Here is a 20545-nt window from a genome sequence, read left to right as displayed (position 1 = left end):
GTTCAACCCTTGAGGAGCTCCTGTGCTGGGGGGAGCCGTATTATAGAAGGATGGAGGTACATCCCAGTGTCCGGGAGATGCAGTTGGCCAGGCGCTGCCTGAGGACAGAGGAGGAGCCATCCAGACCCAAGGAAACACGCGTGGCCCAAGCTGCGAGAGCCTGGCCACATCAGAGGGCCTGCCTGAGCGGGGGCTCCATTGGGAATCCTTGTGGGGCACTGTCCACTCTGCAGACAGAAAGGGGAGCCCAAGTGGAAAGTACAGAGCCTTCGTCAGGGCCCTGCTGCCAAGGCTCCAGCCTCACCAATGCCCTGCACTCAGCTCAGTGGATGTGGGAAGCACAACGCGGACTCCTGGCACCGAAAGACCTCCCAGGCTCGCTTGGGAAAAGATAGGAAGCATGTTGTCTGGGCTGATTCTCTGCAAGGATTCTCAGTTAAGAGAACATCAGTGTGGACTTCTCAGTGGCTGAGATGGTAAAGAATCCACCTGCCAATGCAGGAGACTCATGTTTAATCCCTGGGTCAGGAAGATCCCCTGGAGGAGGGCAAGGCAGCCCATTCTAGTATTCTTGCCTGGAGAATCCCTGTGGACAGAGGAGCCTGGTGGGCTACAGCCCATGGGGTCACAAAGAGTGACTAACACTTTCACTTCACTTCGGCATGGACTCAGCGTGGATTCCTAACCCTAACCTAACTCAATATATAAAATTAACTCAAAGTGAAAAAACAATAACTCTAGATGAATTAAGGACCTAAAACTCTTAGAGGAAATCAGGTCAAAACCCTAACCCTGGGCTCAGATTGTCCACCAGGCAATCGGTAGGAATGGGACACTGAGACTCAGCAACATCGAAGAAACCAAGTCACGGGGGAGAATTCCTAAAAGGATGAACGGAGTGGACATGTGAATAAACAGCTGTAACACAGGGGCAGCGTCACTCAGAAACCGCCACGCACATGGCCACTTGGCAACGGGAGGTGGTGAGGAAGACACAACCTGGGGCAGACCTGGCGGGCTCAATCCCAGCTCGCAGGTGTCGAAGCAGGGAGGCCGGGGCCTTGGCGTCCTGCTCCGTCACCTGGGGCTGCAGGATGATTTGTATAGACTTGATGCATGGAAGGTGAAGTGCCTGGTGCATATCAAAGATTCAATAAAGGGTCCCCTTGATGGTTTTTATTCCCGAGAGCGGAGCTCAGAGAGTCCTGCTGTCTCCCTGGTCTTCTCGTTCTGCATCGGGTTCCCAGACAAGTCCCGGGTCAGCCCTCCCATCTGTGCTCCTGTCCTGTCCGGTCGTCTCATGGGCATTCCTCCAGCTTCCCCTGCGAGGCCCAGCCTCCGTGGCACTGGGCCTCCTCTGCTCACCTCCTCACAGCCCACTGCTTGGGACCTGCCTCCACGTCCGCAGAGCTGGTCCTCCCCAGCCCAGCTGACGGGGCCTCTCCCTTTGCTGTCATTTAGATTCTGCTTGCCACCGCGGTGTCCCGGCCCCAACTTCGTCCTGACTCAGGCACAGGACTGAGGCTCCCAGTCAGTCGGCACCCAGCAGACAGCCTGGCCTCTGAAGGGCTCACTCTGTGCTAAATTTCACTATGAAACCCTGCTCATGTTAAATGTGTTCAGAAATGAATGGAAGTACTTTTTCCTTACACAGTTCCTTATACTAACCCACCAAGAGCAGGGTGAGTAAAGGTTTGTTGCTGTTGTTGTTCAGTTGGTAAGTTGCGTTCGACTCTTTGCGACCCCATGGACTACAGCACGCCAGGCTTCCCTGTCCATCACCAACTCCCAGAGTTTACTCAAACTCATGTCCATTGAGTCGGCAATGCCATCCAACCATCTCATCCTCTGTCGTCCCCTTCTCCTCCTGCCTTCAATCTTTCCTAGCATCAGGGTCTTTTCCAATGAGTCAGCTCTTTGCATTAAGTGAAGTGAAGTGAAGTCACTCAGTCGTGTCCGACTCTTTGCGACCCCATGGACTGTAGCCTACCATGCTCCTCCGTCCATGGGATTTTCCAGGCAAGAGTACTGGAGTGGGTTGCCATTTCCTTCTCCAAAGGATCTTCCCGACCCAGGGGTCGAACCCGGGTCTCCCGCGTTGTAGGCAGACGCTTTACCGTCTGAGCCATAAGGAATAGATCCTTTGCATTAGGAGGCCCAAGTATTGGAGTTTCAACTTGAGCATCAGTACTTCCAATGAATATTCAGGATAGATTTCCTTTAGGATTGACTGGTTTGATCTCCTTGCAGTCCAAGGGACTCTCAAGAGTCTTCTCTAGCACTCGGATTTGAAAGCATCAATTCTTTTGTGCTCAGCCTTCTTTATAATCCAATTCTCTCATCCATACATGACTACTGGAAAAACCATAGCCTGACTATACAGATATTTGTTGGGAAAGTGATGTCTTTGCTTTTGCTTTATAATAAAGGTTACCTGAGCCAGTTTCCCATGGACCGTATCCTCAAACAGCATGCGTTCAGCACCTGAGTGTCTGTGTCACCCTTGAAAGCAGGCCACCAAAACCACATCTTGTGGTCTCTCATTTTCTGGAATTTACAATATAAAACAGAACCTGATGCCACATTCCAGGACAATCACAAGTCAAATCCCAACACTGTAAACTCTGAGAGATCATAAAACACATCATAACAAAGATTACTTCTAATATGACAGTCTGGTTGGCTAGGGTTTCAAAATCTCTTGGTTTGTCAAGATAGGCACTCTTATAATTTCATTTTCCTTGTGGCATTAACAGCCAACCCTGTAAACACCGAGTACACTGTTGGCAGGGATGAGGGGTGGAATTGTTAGAAGTGCCATGGGGAGGAAAACATACTAGAGATTAAGGGAAAATGGACAGAGGAAATGAGGGCAGAATAGGCAAAATGGGGCATCAGATGGGGTTTTGAGCCCGAGTTTCTTCTTCCTCTTAGTATTTCTTTCCCCCAGTTTGGACAGACGCTAAAGATGAGAGAGTCTGCTGAGAAATACAGAAAGCAGGGCAGGCTGGCTGAGGAAACATTTGTGGACTATTCCTGAGGTGGTAGTGACTTAGTTGTTAAGTCATGTCTGACTCTTTGTGACCCCGTGAACTGTAGCCTACCATGCTCCTCCATCCATGGGATTTTCCAAGCAAGAGTACTGGAGTGGGTTGCCACTTCCTTCTCTAAGGGATCTTCCCAACCCAGGGATTGAACCTGAGTTTTTACCAACTGAGCCACCAGGGAAGCCCATATCAGGTCATTCTTATTCTAAAGAACCTGAAAAAGCTAGGACCTGCTTATTTAAAGGATGAATAAGGGGAAAGGGTTGTCTTTTCCTGCCAAATTTCTGCTAATCAAAATTTCAACTAATGATCGGCACACAGTAGTTTCTCAATAAAAGACTTTTGACTTCACTGATGTTCTGTGTGCTGGCTGGTGGCTTCAGTTTGATTCCTGCCATGGGACATGGTGTTTTGTACATTTGAGGGCAAGGTTAGTTTCACTTTCAAGATTGTTCTGAAATCTTCAGCTCCATGGGATCTGAACAACCTTGCTGTTTCTTCTAAAGAAAAAAAATTTTTTTTTAAATATTTATTTTAAAAAAATTTATTTATTTGGCTGCACTGGGTCTTAGTTGCAGCACAGGGGATCTTTCATCTTCACTGTGGCATGCAAGATCTTCAGTTGTGGCATACAAGATCAAGTTCCCTGACTAGAGATTGAACCCAGGCCCCTCTGCATTGGGAACACGGAGTCTTAGCCGCTGGACTGCTAGGGAAGTGAAGTCCCTGAAGAGCTTTGTGATGGAGGGACTCCATCAGGTCCCTGTGTCTCTCTTCCAGACGTCCAGCAATGTGTCTGCTAAAAGAGAAATTTGAGCAGACAAAGCATAGCTCATTTTACCTTAAAAAAAAAAAAAAAAAAAGGCCACTATGCTCCAGGGCACAAGTGACAGATGATAAAACAGCAAATACCAATGAAGTGTTGGAATTGGGTTTTCGTTGGGCCATGGATGGAAACACATTTACACCTAATAAACAGGGGCTGATGGGCTGGATTCTATAGGAAATGACAAGTAAGAGGAGGGGACGGATGGTGGAGGGTGAGTACTATGTGTTTTTAAATGACTCTTGTGATTGAGGAAAGATCGTTTAATGACAAGTCTGGCGTTCTGGAGCTCTGGTCCTGCTCTGCAGACGCACCCGAGCAAATCTGACAACAAGCCTAAAATAGCTGGCTGCGGTAGGCGTGTTAACAGCATAGGAGGACAGGGAATTATGCAGGCATGCCGCCATGCTTGGCACGTATTAGACCTCAGCCTCATCACAGCACACGTTCTTAATAAAACATTCATGTCGAGCATTCGTGTCGCCTGCTTATGTAGCACTGATGACTCTTGCTCCACGTCTCCTGAAGGGAACCACGTTTAGCCTGAGATGCTGCCCCCAAGGTGTTCTCATGCAGCTGAAAAGGCCACAGTCCCTCAGCACACAGGGTCCCACCTTGCCGATGCCACCAGGTTTTTTGCCCTGGAAAGTTCCCCGCTGAGTGCCCAGGGGCTCCCTGAGACGCTGGTGAGAGCTCGGGGAGCTGGGGACATCAGAATCCTACCAGTAAGCTTCTCTCCTGGGCCGGGGCAGCCATTTCCTTGAGTTCCTCTGCCTGGCACCTTCTAACTCATCTCTTTCCCCTCTTCTGTGACACTCTAGACACAGAGCAGAACCAGAAAATACGAATACAAGGTTACAAAGGAAGCAAGTCAGGGAGAGGTTTGGGACTTTAGCGCTGGGCTGGGTGGGGGAGGTCAAGGTCATTTGGTCCAGAAGAGGGATGGCTCGGGGGGACTCAAAACGGGGCAGCGGGAGGACTGTCCACAGCGAGGGGATGAGAGAGAGGTTTATATCCTGGGAGGAGTTAGACTGGGCCAAGAAAAGGTTTACCTGTCTTGCCGGAGGTTTTGACGAAAGATGGGCAAAGGGTTTCAGCAATCATGCTACACAGGGAGGCTGTCTCACCCGGGTGAGGATGTTCATGTCTGTTGTATTTATTGGAGAAGCATTTTGCCAAAAATCAGCATTTGGAGACGGAAGGTGATGTCCTCTCCTATCCCGACACACACACACACACACAACCGGAACATCCCTCACCAGGAACCTCTCTCCATAGATCTGGCCACTATTGCACACTGGCCTTATGAAGACCCAAAGGAAGATGGCTTTATGGAAAACAGTAGATAAAATAGTTAAGAAAAAATTTTGAAATAAAATTCTACTGCATGTTATTTCATTATTATCCCTTCATTCCTTGGGATCTTTAAGAGTTACTATCTTAAATTTTAAATATCTTGGGTCAGTGGCAGAGGGTAGTCCATAAGCCTGTCAGTAAGTAAACAGAGCCTGTTGTTTTAGAGATTGTCCTGGGAATCTTTTTAAAAGATATTAATTAATTTTTTCTGGTTGTGCTGGGTCTTTGTTGCTGCACCCGGGCTTTCTCTAGTTGCGGACAGTGGGGCTCCTCTTTGTTGCAGGATTCTCATCGCTGTGGCCTCTCTTGTGGAGCCCAGGCTCTGGGCCTGTGGGCTTCAGTACCTGCAGAGCAAGGGCTTAGTAGTTGTGGCTTAGTTGCCCTGTGGCATGTGGGGTCTTACTGGGGGAAGGATGGAACCTGTGTCTCCTGCATTTGCTGGAAGATTCTTAGCTACTTGGACCACCAGCAAAGCCCTGTTCTGGGAAACTTTAGTTATGAATTATTTTGACGCCTCAGATGCCCTGGCCCGGCCTGGTGTTGTCCAGGGAGCCAGGCCTCCTAGACTGGGACTTAAGTGTCACCAAGGTAAACATTCCCTTCTGGCTGGCTGAGTTTCTGGGACATAAGCCTAACTAGAGATTTATATGGCCTCAGGCCCAAAATGAAAATTAGAAGGCAAGCAATAGATGGAGGAAATTTTTGCAATTTGTGACAAAGGTTAATTGCCTTAACACATTTTTCACCGGAGAAGTATCAATGCGATTTTAGACAGTAATATAATTAACATCATCATGTGAAGTTGTTAGAGCTTAAAATTGATCAAGGATTCATTATGCAACTTATGATTGCTGCTATCATTCACATTTTGCTCCATTAGGCTTTTGTTCCAACCTTGTATACATTATAAATGCAAGTTTATTACCATAAAATTTTCAAAAATAATGCATCACAAAATTTTGAGTGAAGAAGAATTTTTCGGTTAATTTTATGCAGATAATTTCTCTGATTGTCCAAGTTTAAAAAAGAAAAAAATACACACACATACTAGTGTCTCAGAAAACATTAGTCCTTCAGAAGATACTTGATTCAGATGATGTAAATATTAGACCAACAAAAAAGACAAAAAACCTTAGTGATTGATTCTGATATAGAAAGAGAAAATGAAGCACAGTGCTGGAGAAGACTTCACAGATGTATCAGGAATACCTGTTGGATACAATAACCTGCAGAGTGTTAGTAAAATAACAGAATTTTTAGCTGGCCAAAATAAAAATCTCTGACCACAGGAGCTAGTTTCTGCAAAAATCTCCCAGGTCAAAAAAATAACTCTTGTAGATCAATAAAAGATGAACACCACAGTAGAAAATCAGTAAAAACAATGAACTCCGCCCTCCTAGCACACACACAGATGGGGCAACAATTCATCAGGGAAGAAATATAACATGATAAAAAGCAAAGGAAACCAGTTTAAACTCACCAGTAACTAAATAAATGCAAACTAAAGCAACAATGGGATACGTTTTCACTGATCAAATGAGCAAGCATTTTGTTTTATTTTATTAATGATAAATTTGGTATTGGAAACTGTTCAGAATAAATGGATCTCTTTTATACTATTTGTAGAAATGTAAATTGCACAGTCTTTCTGGAGGGAAATTTGAGATATTTATCAATGGTCCTTTAACCCAGAATTTCTCAATATGCGTACCACAGGGAATTGGTTAAATAAACTATCATATATCCACATGTCACCATGAAAAATGATGCTATAAAAGAAACATTTAAGTGTCATTGATTTTAAAAAAAGCAGATTACAAATTGACCTGCCCAGTACAAATATAATTTTTAATTAAAAAAACATATATAGGCCTGAAGAATCATATTTTTGGGATATAAAATTATTAAGTTTGAAATGTATTTTGCTTCCATGAATGAGACTACTGAAAAGTCTAACAATTTCCTCAACAATAATTAGTTCTACAAATATTTATTAAAATCTTCCTCTGAGCTAGGCATTACCCTAGATGAGAGATACAGAAGACAAAATTCTAGTCTTTATGTCCCTTTTGGCAGGGAACAGAAATGATAAGTAAAATATACTTATGAAATCATCATTCAATAAGACAGTGATCATTTCAAAAAGAAGACAGAATAGTTGACTGTGACAGAGACTGTCAACAGATCAGGGGACAGCATTAGATATGATGAAATTGTATTTGAGTTGAGAGCAGACTCAAGAGAAGGCTTGAGCCGGGGGAGAAGCATTCCAGCCTGGAGGCAGAGCACATGCAAAGGCCCTGGGGTGGGAACAATTCTGGAATGACTGAGGAGCAGAAGTCGATTATCAGTTCAGTGGTGAGAGTCTGAGTATAAAAGTGAGCAAAAGGGTGCTAAGGAATGAGGCCAGAGACTCAGGTGGGGGCCAAATTCCATATACTCTTAGGTTAGGTAAGGAGTTAAATGTTATTCTCAGGCAATGGGAAGTCATTGGAGGACTTTGTTGATAATTTGATAAAAAGTATTTTTTAATGATAAATATAAAATTTAAACTTTTGGTTATACATTGTGGATAAATTAACTTTACACATAAAATTTCATTTAATAAAATAATTCTATGGCATAGGATTGTTTACTTTCCTTATAGACAGTGAATGACTCATCCACAGCCAGGTGGCTAGTAGGTGGCATGAGAAGAATGAGAAACTGGGTAAATTGCTAGAAATGAAAATAAAAAACAGTCTTGTAAAATAGATAAGTCACAGAGATGTAACATGTAGCATAGGGAACGTAGTAATATTGTAATAACTCTGCAAGGTGACAATTTTGAAATGTATATAAATATTGAATCATGCCAGTCAATCCTAAAGGAAATCAATCCTGAATATTCACTGGAAGGACTGAAGCTGAAGCTCCAATACTGTGGCCACCTGATGTGAAGAGCCAACTCATTAGAAAGACCCTGATGCTGGGAAAGATTGAAGGCAGGAGGAAAAGAGGACAACAGGAGATGAGATGGTTAGATGGCATCAACGACTCAATGGACATGATTTTGAGCAAGTTCCAGGAGATAATGAAGGACAGGGAAGCCTGGCATGCTGCAGTCCACAGGGCCACAAAGAGTCGGACACGACTGAGTAACCGAACAACAATGATGTACCAAAAAAGAATACATTTGAATCAGTTCTAATGAGGTAGATGAAACTGGAGCCTATTATACAGAGTGAAGTAAGCCAGAAAGAAAAACACCAATACAGTATACTAACGCATATATATGGAATTTAGAAAGATGGTAACGATAACCCTGTATGCGAGACAGCAAAAGAGACACAGATGTACAGAACAGTCTTTTGGACTCTGTGGGAGAGGGCGAGGGCGGGATGACATGGAAGAATGGCATTGAAACATGTAAATTATACATCAAACGAATCGACAGTCCAGGCTCGATGCATGGAGACAGGGTGCTCAGGGCTGGTACACTGGGATGACCCAGAGGGATGGGATGGGGAGGGAGGTGGGAGGGGGGTTCAGGATGGGAAACACATGTACACCCATGGCGGATTCAAGTCAACGTATGGCAAAACCAATACAATATTGTAAAGTAAAATAAAGAAATAAAAAAAAAAAAAAACAACCAATGATGTACCAAGATGATACTGTGTGGAAATGATCCTTCAATAAAAAGGGAAAAACCAGTCTGCAACACTGAATGTTAGTCATTTGGCATGGTGGTGAACATTCATATGTTAGTATTCCCATATGAGCACAATGAATGAACAAATGCACTCTCCTCTCACACCTCCCCCTACAACAGGCTCTTAAGGAAGGAACCAAGGGGCTCAGCCTGTGCCTCCCAGGGGATTGCACCAGGACTACAAAACCTGAGACTCTGGTTGCAGCAACTGGCTCCTGTTCTTCAGATCGTCAAGCCTTTGAAAGACTGGCCCAAGTGAGCTGTATGCAGCCTCTCTTCTGGAAGGGCCACCCAGCCCCGCCTTCCTGGGCACCAGTTGTAGGAGGACTGGGCACGTATTCCAAACCAGAGGGACTGCCTCAAGCCGGGCCATCAGGCCCCAGCAATGCATCCCGTTCTGAGTCAGGATGGGGAGACACTTTCATCTTGGACTTGGACCTGCTCTTTGATCGCTCGGCCTTTGTGAAGGGAGAGGTAGAGCCCTCTTGGTTGAGCCTTTTACAGCCTCTGCGGACGCCAGCCTGCATCTCTCTGCTCCCTAAGGGTGTCCAAGGAGCCACTGGCCTGTGCTTCTCTGCATGGGGCAATGGACTCTGACTCCTCTCCCAGTCCTTCCTTGGCTTTCCCTGTCTCACTGTTGCAGCAGCTGTAAGCGGAGAGCATCCTGTTTATCCAGTGGTCTCTGCTTTATCCCTGGATTCCCAAAATGCTGCTCTAGATTAGCTGGATGTCTCCTCTTCTAGGTCTTGCCAGCCTGTACTCACATGTCCTCCTTGCAGCCTAGCTGGTCTTCTGTAGGACCCTTCACACATATCTCTCTCTGGAATCTGAGTTCCGCCTTTTAAAAGAAGAAAATGTGATGTCTAGAGTAGTTGAATTCATAGAGACAGAAAGTTGAATGCTGGTTGCCAGGGGCTGGTGCAGAGGGAGGTGGAGGGCTGTTATTTAATGAGCATGAGGTTCAGTTTTGCAAGATGAAAACATTTTGGAGATTGGCTGCACACCAGTGTGAATGTACTTAACACTCCTAAACTGTACACTTTAAGATGGTTAGGATGGCAAGTTTTATTTTTTTTAAACCACAATTTTAAAAAGTGAGAGACAACTGGAGGAGGAGGAGGAGGGCTTCCCTGGTGGCTTAGACGATAAAGAATCTGCCCACAATGCGGGAGACCTGGACTCAGTCCCTGGGTTGGGAAGATCCCCTAGAGAAGGGAACACCTACCCACTCCAGTATTCTGACCTGGAGAATGCCATGGATAGAGGAGCCTGGAGGGCTACAGTCCATGGGGTTGCAAAGAGTCGGACATAACTGAGTGAGTGACTTTCACTCCACTCCTGAGGAGGAATATACCATTACCTATGAAATAGTCTTGCCAGAAAATCAAATCAATTTTAATCCAATCAATCCTCTGGATTTAACTCCCAGTTTACAGAAAACACAGGAATGGAGGAATATATTAAACAACGTCACATGGTGGCAATCAGCAAAATCCAGACTGTGGGAAACTCTACAGGAAAAACAACAGTTTCTTCAATAAATAAATTACAGAGAAAGAAAAAGTAGTAGGAGGAGGAAACCACAGATTAAAAGAGTCTTAAAAGACAAAAACCAACTGCAATGCATGGAGTTATTCAGATGTCAATTCACATAAACCATAAAAATGTATGAGACAATCAGGGAATGTTTGCAAATGTTCAAGAATTTAGTGGTTATTTTGAAGCCCTTATCTTCTGGAGATAAATACTAAAATGTTTTTGGGTGACAGAGTATAATAGCTGGGGCTTGCTTCAAGATAATTGGGGGGGGGGGTGGGAGGGTATAGAAGAAATAAGGTTGGCTACAAGTTTATAGCTCTTGAAGCTGGTTGACAGGAGATAGTACTCTGTTCTATTCTGTTCTACCTTTATATCTGACATTTTCCACACACACACACACACACCCCTTTGGACTTCCCTTGCAGTCCAGTGGTTAAGATTCTCTGCTTCCATTGAGAGGGCAGAGGTTCAGTCTCTGGTTGGGGAACTAAGATTCCACATGCTTCATGGTATGGCCAAAAAAATAATAAATTAAAAAAAAATAGTAACCTTATAGTCTACTCAAAGTGTTCCTCCTCGCCCCTCAGCTGTACAGCGCAGGGGATGGCACATGGTCTGGAAACTCTCCCTTCTCTCTCCCTCTCCCCTGCACCTAGTTTGCTGGGTCCAGGCAGGGGTGGAGCATGCTGGGCGGGGCAGCCCCCTCCCTGTCCACACAGCCTGGCCATTTGTGTGGCAGGGGCCGCCCGCCAGGCCTCCTGAAACACGTCCGTGGGTTCTCCAGATGAGCCTTTAGCTGGTCCTTCCCTAGCAGGCAGGTCAGGTTCCAGCTTGAGCGTATCTTCTCCCCAGGCACAGTCTCCACCACAGCAACCCTGGGTGAGATCCCTGAAGAAAGCTTATGTTCAGACAGCTACTGAGCTGCCTACAAATGGAGTAAACACAGCTACCCAAGTGGCACACCTGCCCCTGGCTATCTCTCCTGTTCTTTTCTCTATATCCAGATGGCATCAGACAACATCTGGGAAACCTGTAGACAGAAGACAAAATGGCGGCTGGGATGAGGTTGGGCATATCCACTCTTTGGCATTGATTACCTTGACGTTCCTCTCCTTCGTTTTCTTGAACGAATGAACACGTGATAAAAAGCTCTGTGTAAGATATGGCCAAATTGAGTCTGTGATTAAGTTTCATCAGCCCAAGGATACCAAGTAGGGAGAGTCTAGATTTCATGTGATGTGTAAAACTGACAACTGGAATAAACTTGATTATTTTTTTAATGACTATATTCTATGAAAGAATCTCTAATTATTAAATATTTTAACGTGGGAGGCATATTTTACAGATATGAATGGCTGTAATAGCACCCAAGAGCATGAAGTTAGTATCAGATCATCAGTTCAGTTCAGTTCAGTCGCTCAGTCATGTCCGACTCTTTGCGACCCCATGAACCGCAGCACGCCAGGCTTCCCTGTCCATCACCAACTCCCAGAGTCCACCCAAACCCATGTCCATCAAGTCGGTGATGCCATCCAACCATCTCATCCTCTGTTGTCCCAATCTCCTCCTGCCCTCAATCTTTCCCAGAATCAGGGTCTTTTCAAATGAGTCAACTCTTCGCATGAGGTGGCCAAAGTTTTGGAGTTTCAGCTTCAGCATCAGTCCTTCCAGTGAACACCCAGGACTGATCTCCTTTAGGATGGACTGGTTGGATCTCCTTGCAGTCCAAGGGACTCTCAAGAGTCTTCTCCAACACCACAGTTCAAAAGCATCAATTTTTCGGCGCTCAGCTTTCTTCACAGTCCAACTCTCACATCCATACATGACCACTGGAAAAACCATAGCCTTGACTAGACGGACCTTTATTGACAAAGTAATATCTCTGCTTTTTAATATGCTGTCTTGGTTGGTCATAACTTTCCTTCTAAGGAGTAAGTGTCTTTTAATTTCATGACTGCAGTCACCATTTGCAGTGATTTTGGAGCCCCAAAAAATAAAGCCAGCCACTGTTTCCACTGTTTCCCCATCCATTTGCTATGAAGTGATGGGACTGGATGCCATGATCTTAGTTTTCTGAATGTTGAGTTTTAAGTCAGCTTTTTCACTCTCCTCTTTCACTTTCATCAAGGGGCTCTTTAAGTTCTTCACTTTCTGCCATAAGGGTGGTGTCATCTGCATATCTGAGGTTATTGATATTTCTCCCTGCAGTCTTGATTCCAGCTTGTGCTTCTTCCAGCCCAGCGTTTCTCATGATGTACTCTGCATATAAGTTAAATAAGCAAGGTGACAATATACAGCCTTGACATACTTCTTTGAAGCCAGTCTGTTGTTCCATATCCAGTACTAACTATTGCTTCTTGACCTGCATACAGGTTTCTCAAGAGGCAGGACAGGTGGTCTGGTATTCCCATCTCTTTAAGAATTTTGCACAGTTTATTGTGATCCACACAGTCAAAGGTTTTGGCATAGTCAATCATCAGAGCAATACTTAAATACATTTCTTACTATTAAAGCATCTTTCCTAGCACAAAACAAGTGCACATGGAAGAGTCAAAAAAACCTAAAAACCAGCAAAGAAGATAACAGCCAATACCACTGGTTAGCATAGGTACAAGGCTTCCCTGGTGGCTCAGAAGGTAAAGAATCTATCTGTAATGTAGGAGACCCAGGTTCAATCCCTGGGTTCGGAAGATCCCCTGGAGAAGGAAATGGCAACCCACTCCAGTATTCTTGCCTGGAGAATCCCCATGGACAGAGGAGCGCAGTGGGCTACAGTCCATGGGCTCTCAAAGAGTTGGACATGACTGAGTGACTGACACTTTCACTTTCAAAGGTAAGTACTTTGTAGATGTTATCATACGTAATCCCCACAACAGTCTCATAGGCTCTGCATCATTGTCTCCACAGAGAGGCAACCAGAGCTCAGAGAAGTTACCTTAGTAAATGAAGGAACCAGGATTCAACTCCAGCTCTATTTGACTCTAAAAGTTGAGTTCTTAATCTCCATTTGCAACTTATAATAAAACACTAAAAGTATTTGTCAGGTTAGGAGAATGTATATGCCTATGGTATATATATGCATGTATATATATGATAAAGATAGATATTAGCATAGATGTAGATTATATATATTAATATTCAAGCTAAAATTTATTGCCCTTCTAAGATACAGGATTGGTGAAAAGCTTAGTCTACAAGTTACTCTTAACATGCTTTTAAAAAAAGTTTTATAGGAATATAGTTGACCACTAAGTCCTTACATATTTAACACTGCTTCTGTTTTATCCAAGGAGCTGCTTTCCAAAAATACGTGAATCCCAGCTGAACTGAAGAGTATTTGGGAAACATCACAATGTTGTTTATATAAGTCTACTGGAGATCCCTGTGGGATATGCTTTTATGGAATTTGAAGCAAAAGAACAAGCAGCAAATTATTTAGGTAAGCCTAGATCCTAAAAAGAAAAAAAAAAACACACAAAAAATTAGCCAGTGTTATAAATAGTAACAAGTTTTTGGGAACCATGTTAGTTTCTTAACAAAACACCTGAGGAAGCAGGGAGAAGAGCTGGTAAACTCCCTTAGGCAGTGACAAGAAGCCCATTCCTGTCCTAAGAGCAGCTGGTGAGTTATTTACTTAATGTTTAAGTAGACGTTGTTGTTGTTTAGTCACTAAGTCATGTCTGATTGTTTGCAACCCCATGGACTGTAGCCTGTCAGGCTCCTCTGTCCATGGGATTTCTCAGGCAAGAATACTGGAGTGGGTTGCCATTTCTTTCTCCAGTGAAATGAGATGGATGGGAGCTCTGTTACAGAAGAAAAGAGGAAAAGAAAAGTTCTATGTCAGAGCCAAAGAATCCAATACGGAAGCAGCCAGAGCTTTGTAAAACAGGCCCCTGGGGCTCCGACCTGGAGATGGCTGAACCTCAGAAAGCATCTCCAAAAGAAAACGGGACAAAGCTGAAGTACCCAGGTTCTCTGAAGTCAGGACAGGGGAAGAGAAAGAGAAACAGCTCTGAAGATGCAAAATGTATCTTCAGGTCAAAAGCAAAGAAAAGGCTCAGGAAAAAAAAAACACCAAAAACCAAAATAAACTTAAAATGAAGCTTTAGAAGCTTCCAAAGAAAACACAGGTATGGCTACTTTAAAGTTGGGATTAGAAAAATAAGGCTATATTTCATCCATTACTGAGCAACAAAAATCTTAACTGGATTTTTAATTTCTCAAGATTTAGAAGTCTCTACAAAATAGGAAGAGGGATACTGGAGGTATGAAAGGCGGATTTCTCTCAAAAGTAAAAAAGAAGCGTAAGAAGAAAAAAAGAAAGAAGGACTTCCCTGATGGTTCAGGGGCTATGACTCCAGGCTCCCAGTGCAGGGGGCCTGGGTTCTATCCCTGGGCAGGGAACTAGATCCCACACAAGCTGTAGCTAAGAGTTTAAGTGCTACAACTAAACAATCCAGCATGTCACAACTAAGACCCAGCACAGCCAAACAAATTAATAAATAAGTATTTTTTAAAACAGAGGAAGATAAAAGAGGGGTAGAGGTTGTACCATTAAGATCACGATCAAAATACATCTACTGTACAAATTCTATTGTTGGCAATTGACATACCCTCCAAGGTGAGACCATGTTTTAATAACTATGACTGTACTTCAAGAGTTCAGATGACTTAGATGAAACTTGTTGCAGGTAAAGAAGATGAAACTATAGGAAGTTGAGACGTATTTGAAAGTCAAATTTTTAATATCTAGGTAATGTTATGATTCTGAAGACCATTTGCACATATGTATATGCATCTCCTGACACTGTAAAAGAAGGTAGAGACAGGTGGAAGGAAAAGCAGTGCCACGCTGTGTTGCTCAATCCCCAGTGACTCAACACTATTTATTGAGAGCATAGCATGTACCAAGAAGTACAGTAGGATTTAGGGGAATTCCCAAGGGAATCTTCACAAGCCATATTTATATCCAGGATTTGCTTGAAGAAAATTTAGAAGTCCCTATGGACACATTGTTCAGCTAAGTGACTTAACTCCCTATAATTTCTAAAATATTTAAAAATAAATATCTGTTGCATAAAAACCAAACAAAAGATTTGTTACTTTCATTTGTTAGAGGGAACATACATTTCATGATGCTAGACATGTTTCACACAAGATGTAAAATTCGATTATTCATTCACTTTTCATTTCAAATATCTTTTATGTAAAAGGCAAATTATATTTCACCTTTTAGGAAAGAAAATAGACTTGGTATCTAAGACAAACACATTTAAATATTTTATATAATCAAAATATGATGGAGATTAATTCAGACCTTTTATCTCTTTTCTAGATAAAACTAGTGTTAGTCACTAAGTTGTGTCCAACTCTTTGAGACCCCATGGACTGCAGCCCGCCAGGCTCCTCTGTCCATAGGATTCTCCAGGCAAGAATACTGGAGTGGGTTGCCATGCCTTCCTCCAGGGGATCTTCCTGACCCAGGGATCAAACCCAAGTCTCTGGTATTGCAGGCAAATCCTTTACTGTCTAATAGTTAATTGTGTTATTACCTACCGCTGCATTGCAAATGATCCCAAGTTCAGTGACTTAAAACAGCAAAGAACATTTATTATCTCATACTTGTCGTCGGTCAGGAATTTGGGAAAGGCTTCACTGGTGATTCTTACTCAGGGTCTCCTATCTCTCAAATCTATTTGCTATTTTAAAGTGAAAATGAGCTGAAACATGCAAGTGATCATTAAATTTTACATGCAGCATAAATTTAGGCCTTTAAGAATTTGAAAATCCAAAGGTGAAACCATCAGGAGAGGTCAAAAGAGTTATTACTGCTCCCCCTCGATGTCCTCATGCCCGTCACCTCTCCACCTTCCCAAGAGATGCTTGAGAGGCAAGTGGAGGCAGGAGGAAGAGACATAATGGATGACAGAAATAGCCTCACCAGAAATAAAATACACTCCATCCTGACAGTGCTCTCAGTTGCTAAAACTCAGGAAGCAGAAGTCCTTGCATTGTGGCCTTAACAGAATCTTTCCTAAAACCCTTCCCACACACCTGGACTCTCCCTGGGTCCACTGCTATAGGCTGCAAAACAACATGTCAAGCCCAGTGGTGTGCAGAGATAGGACTCTTTAAAGGCTTCTTAGTCCATACATAGTACCCTGTGTCTTTCCCCAGAGCAATCCATTCTTGTGATCATATAGAAAAGAATTGAGCCCTAATTATGTTCTTATGATCCATATGACTTCTCTCCATGAAAATAGTTTGAACCATCATACAGAAAAAAAGTGCAATGTCTATATATGCTTCATTACACCTGCTATCTTTCTCTTACCTATATGAAACTATAACACTCATCATCAGAAGGGTGTATATTTGAAATTAATTTTCTAGATATAAGAGATGGATTTTCACTGCCACCCTCTCTCTCTCCCCTGTGATCAGCATACACATTTAAAGGGAGGTCTGAGGCTATGTATTCTAAGCAAGAAAGGCAAGTAATAACACCTGCTCTAGATGCTTAGGGCAGCCACAAGGACCAAGAAATTCAAACAGACATGAACCACCCACTGCAACAAGAGAGTAGCCCCTGCTTGCCACAACTAGAGAAAGCCCATGCGCAGTAACAAAGACACAGTGCAGCCAAAAATAAACTAATTTAAAAAAGAAAACAGACATGGGTTTGCATATTGATTCCAGAACTTATGGTTTGATTTTATTTTTTTAGTTTTTTAAAAATTAATTAATTAATTTTAATTGGAGGCTAATTACTTTACAATATTGTAGTAGTTTTTGCCATACATTGACATGAATCCGCACTGGGTGTATGGTTTGATTTTAGATGTACGGTTTAGCCTCTCTGCATGCACATGTGCATGCTCAGTCGTGTCCAACTCTTTGCAACCCCATGGACTGTAGCCTGCCAGGCTCCTCTGTTCATGGGATTCTCCAGGCAAGAATATTGGAGAGTTGCTATTTCCTCCCCATTCCAGGGGATCTTCTGAACACAGGGATTGAACCTGTGTCTCTGGCGTCTCCTGCATTGGCAGGTAGATTCTTTACACTGTGCTTCCTGGGAAGCCCTTGGCTTCTCTGAGCCTCAACTAAAGAATGAGGACAATGATATATTTCCTATTGGGTTCAGGTGAAAATCCCTAAGATGCTATGTTTAAAGTACCAAACACAGGGCAGGGGACATAAAAATAAATGTAGGTTTCACTCAACTTTCCTTTTCCTTCCTTTAGTTAACTTGGGAGCTAAAGGCATCACTTGAGTTCTAATGTTTTGTGAATTTGACCCGAACCCAAACCAAGTATCTTTGATCTGAATCAAGTATTATTGACCTGAGAGCAGAACATGATTATTAACAGTTGTAAACAAGGATGAAAAGATCTCTAGTAAATCTTCCAATGTCAGACAGAACTCACTGGTTCAGACTAACAGCTACGACTGGGCCAACCAGCCCAAGACAATAACAAATGTGTTAATTAGTGAAATGGGATTAATAAGGAAATGGTGCAAGAGTTTTTGGTGTGATTGTGTGCATGACAAGTCCACACAAGATGGGTTTTGGAGGGGGTGGGGTGGCGTAGGAAGTCACCTCCTTGGTCCGGCTGATTGGGAAAGGCTTTGGGAGAGAAGTCTGATTTGGTGATTATTTGAATAGTGGTAGGTGGGGGGTTTCAAGCGAGACACAAAGGGGTGTTTCAGGTTAAGGGTGTGTCCTGAGAAAGAATTCAAAGGACAGAGAGGATCTTGCTGTAGTGGGAAGGAGACACCCAACCACAGCCAACATTAGTCAAAATCAATCACTGACCCATAAAAAGAGATGGGTGGCATCCATGGGTGAGGCTCCTGGAGAGTTGGTAGCAGTGTCAGCCTTTACAGAGGCACAAAAATGTCTCCAAGAGCACTGGTTCAGTTTAGTGCCCCAACTTAGAGTGAATGGCAGGGAACCTGGAACCATTCCAAAGTCAAAGAGGTTGGGACTCATAATGTGGACAGCAGATGGCTTAGGAGAGACCTGAATTCTCTTCATTCTTTAAACAACTCCCTTCGGAGCAGTGTGACTGCCTCTTCTCCATTCCCATTAATGGAAAAGTCACAGAAAGGTTTTGAGTTTCAGCAGAAGAATACAATCGAGATAAGGGAAAAGCTGTGATTCACAGGATTAAGACAAAAGGACAGTTTGATCAGAGGGCTATAAAATTTAACTCCCAGGAGTTCTCTCTGAAGTGGCGAAATCTTCATGCTACATTTGTTCGCAATTCCTCAGTTTATGACATTCTATCAATGGACATTTTCGAGAGCCAAGTTCAAAAAGGCAGAATGTAATCTTAGCACGCCCAGTGCCCAAGGCTCTGCCTTCACATAAGCTTCAGACCTCCTCTAGCTCATGTTTTAGGAAATCAGCTTCCACTCTCCGCATTCGCAGGTCCCACTGCTGCTCCATCATTTTTGCTCCCTACTTCCGCTTACAGAGACCTTCGCCTTTCTTCAATCAGGCAACTTCCCTCCAGTGGGCTCACAGACTTGAGCATGAGCCTCCAGAGAGGAGAGGCATTCCTCTATCAAGGAATGTGGAAGAAGGAGGGTAGAAGTGAAGGGTTCTGAGCAGAAGTTAGAAGTAAACACACAGGCACACACAGTTCTTAAAACTGATGGTACGGCAGAGACTGCTGTGTGTGTGTTCACCAAAGTCTGTCTCCTTTTCCTCCCAGCAAACAATAAGTCTGATTTCTCAGTTTCCCTTGCAGCCCCTTGGGTGATGTGGCTGAGTTTTAGGGAATGACAAGTGGGCAGGAGTGATGTGTGCCACTTCCAGGCCTAGCCCTTTAAAAATTCCCATGAGCTCCTCCGACCTAGAAAAGGATTAAGAGGTCACAGGGGCACAGAGGCATAAGGTGGAAAGAGCCTGGGTCCTGAGTGACTATGTGGATGCCTCCTCCCCAACCAACTCATACTGGCTGTGATGAAAGAAAGAAGGAAACATTTATTGTGCTGGGCCACTGAGATGCAGGGGGATGCTGGTTACACTGTGTGGTCCACCCTGACTAACATACATGGAGATTAGAGAGTGGCTTCTCTTTAGGTTATAGATACACTAGTGTACATGTTACAGAAGATCACCTGTGGGAGGGCCTGGCCATGGTGCTGAGCTATGGGTCCAGAAAGGATTGAAAATAAACAGATGTTTAAAGGAATTGGGGTAACAATGAGTGAAAATGTAGGATGATACCTAAAAATCTATTCCATGCCAAGAGGGTTCAACACAGAAAGAATATTATTTTCAACAAATGGTGCTAGGACATTCGCATGCAAAAGAATGAAGATGGACCTGTCTGTTATATTGCACACAAAAATTGACTCCAAATGTATCAGAGATCTAAGTGTAAGAGCTAAAACTATAAAACTCTTAGAAGGGAACATAGGAGTAATACTTTATGGAGCTGAGTTAGGCAAAACTTCTTAGTAATAACATCAAAAGTGCAACAACAAAACAAAAAATAAATTGGACTTCATCAAAATTTTAAAACTTGTCACTCAAAAGGACATCAAGAAAGCAAAAATACAACACACATGATAGGAGAAAATACTTGCAAATCACATATCCCATGAATCCAGAAATCTTATAATTCAATAGTAAAAAGAACTTTATTTAAAATGGGCAAAAAGTATGATTGGAAATTTCTCCAAAGAAGATACACAAATGGCAGGTGAGCAACAAAAGATGCTCAAAATCATTAGTCATTAGGGAAATGCAAATCAAAACCACAATAAGATACCATTTCACATCCACTAGGATAGCTGAAATAAAAAAGACAGTGAATAATAGCAAACGAAGCAACAAAGGATTAATCTCAAAAATATACAAGCAACTCCTGCAGCTCAATTCCAGAAAAATAAATGACCCAATCAAAAAATGGGCCAAAGAACTAAACAGACATTTCTCCAAAGAAGACATACAGATGGCTAACAAACACATGAAAAGATGCTCAACATCACTCATTATCAGAGAAATGCAAATCAAAACTGCAATGAGGTACCATTACATGCCAGTCAGGATGGCTGCTATCCAAAAGT

This window comes from Cervus elaphus, chromosome 30 (genome assembly GCF_910594005.1).
Source record: "Cervus elaphus chromosome 30, mCerEla1.1, whole genome shotgun sequence".
Classification (NCBI taxonomy): Eukaryota; Metazoa; Chordata; class Mammalia; order Artiodactyla; family Cervidae; genus Cervus; species Cervus elaphus.
This window is presented reverse-complemented; position numbering follows the sequence as displayed.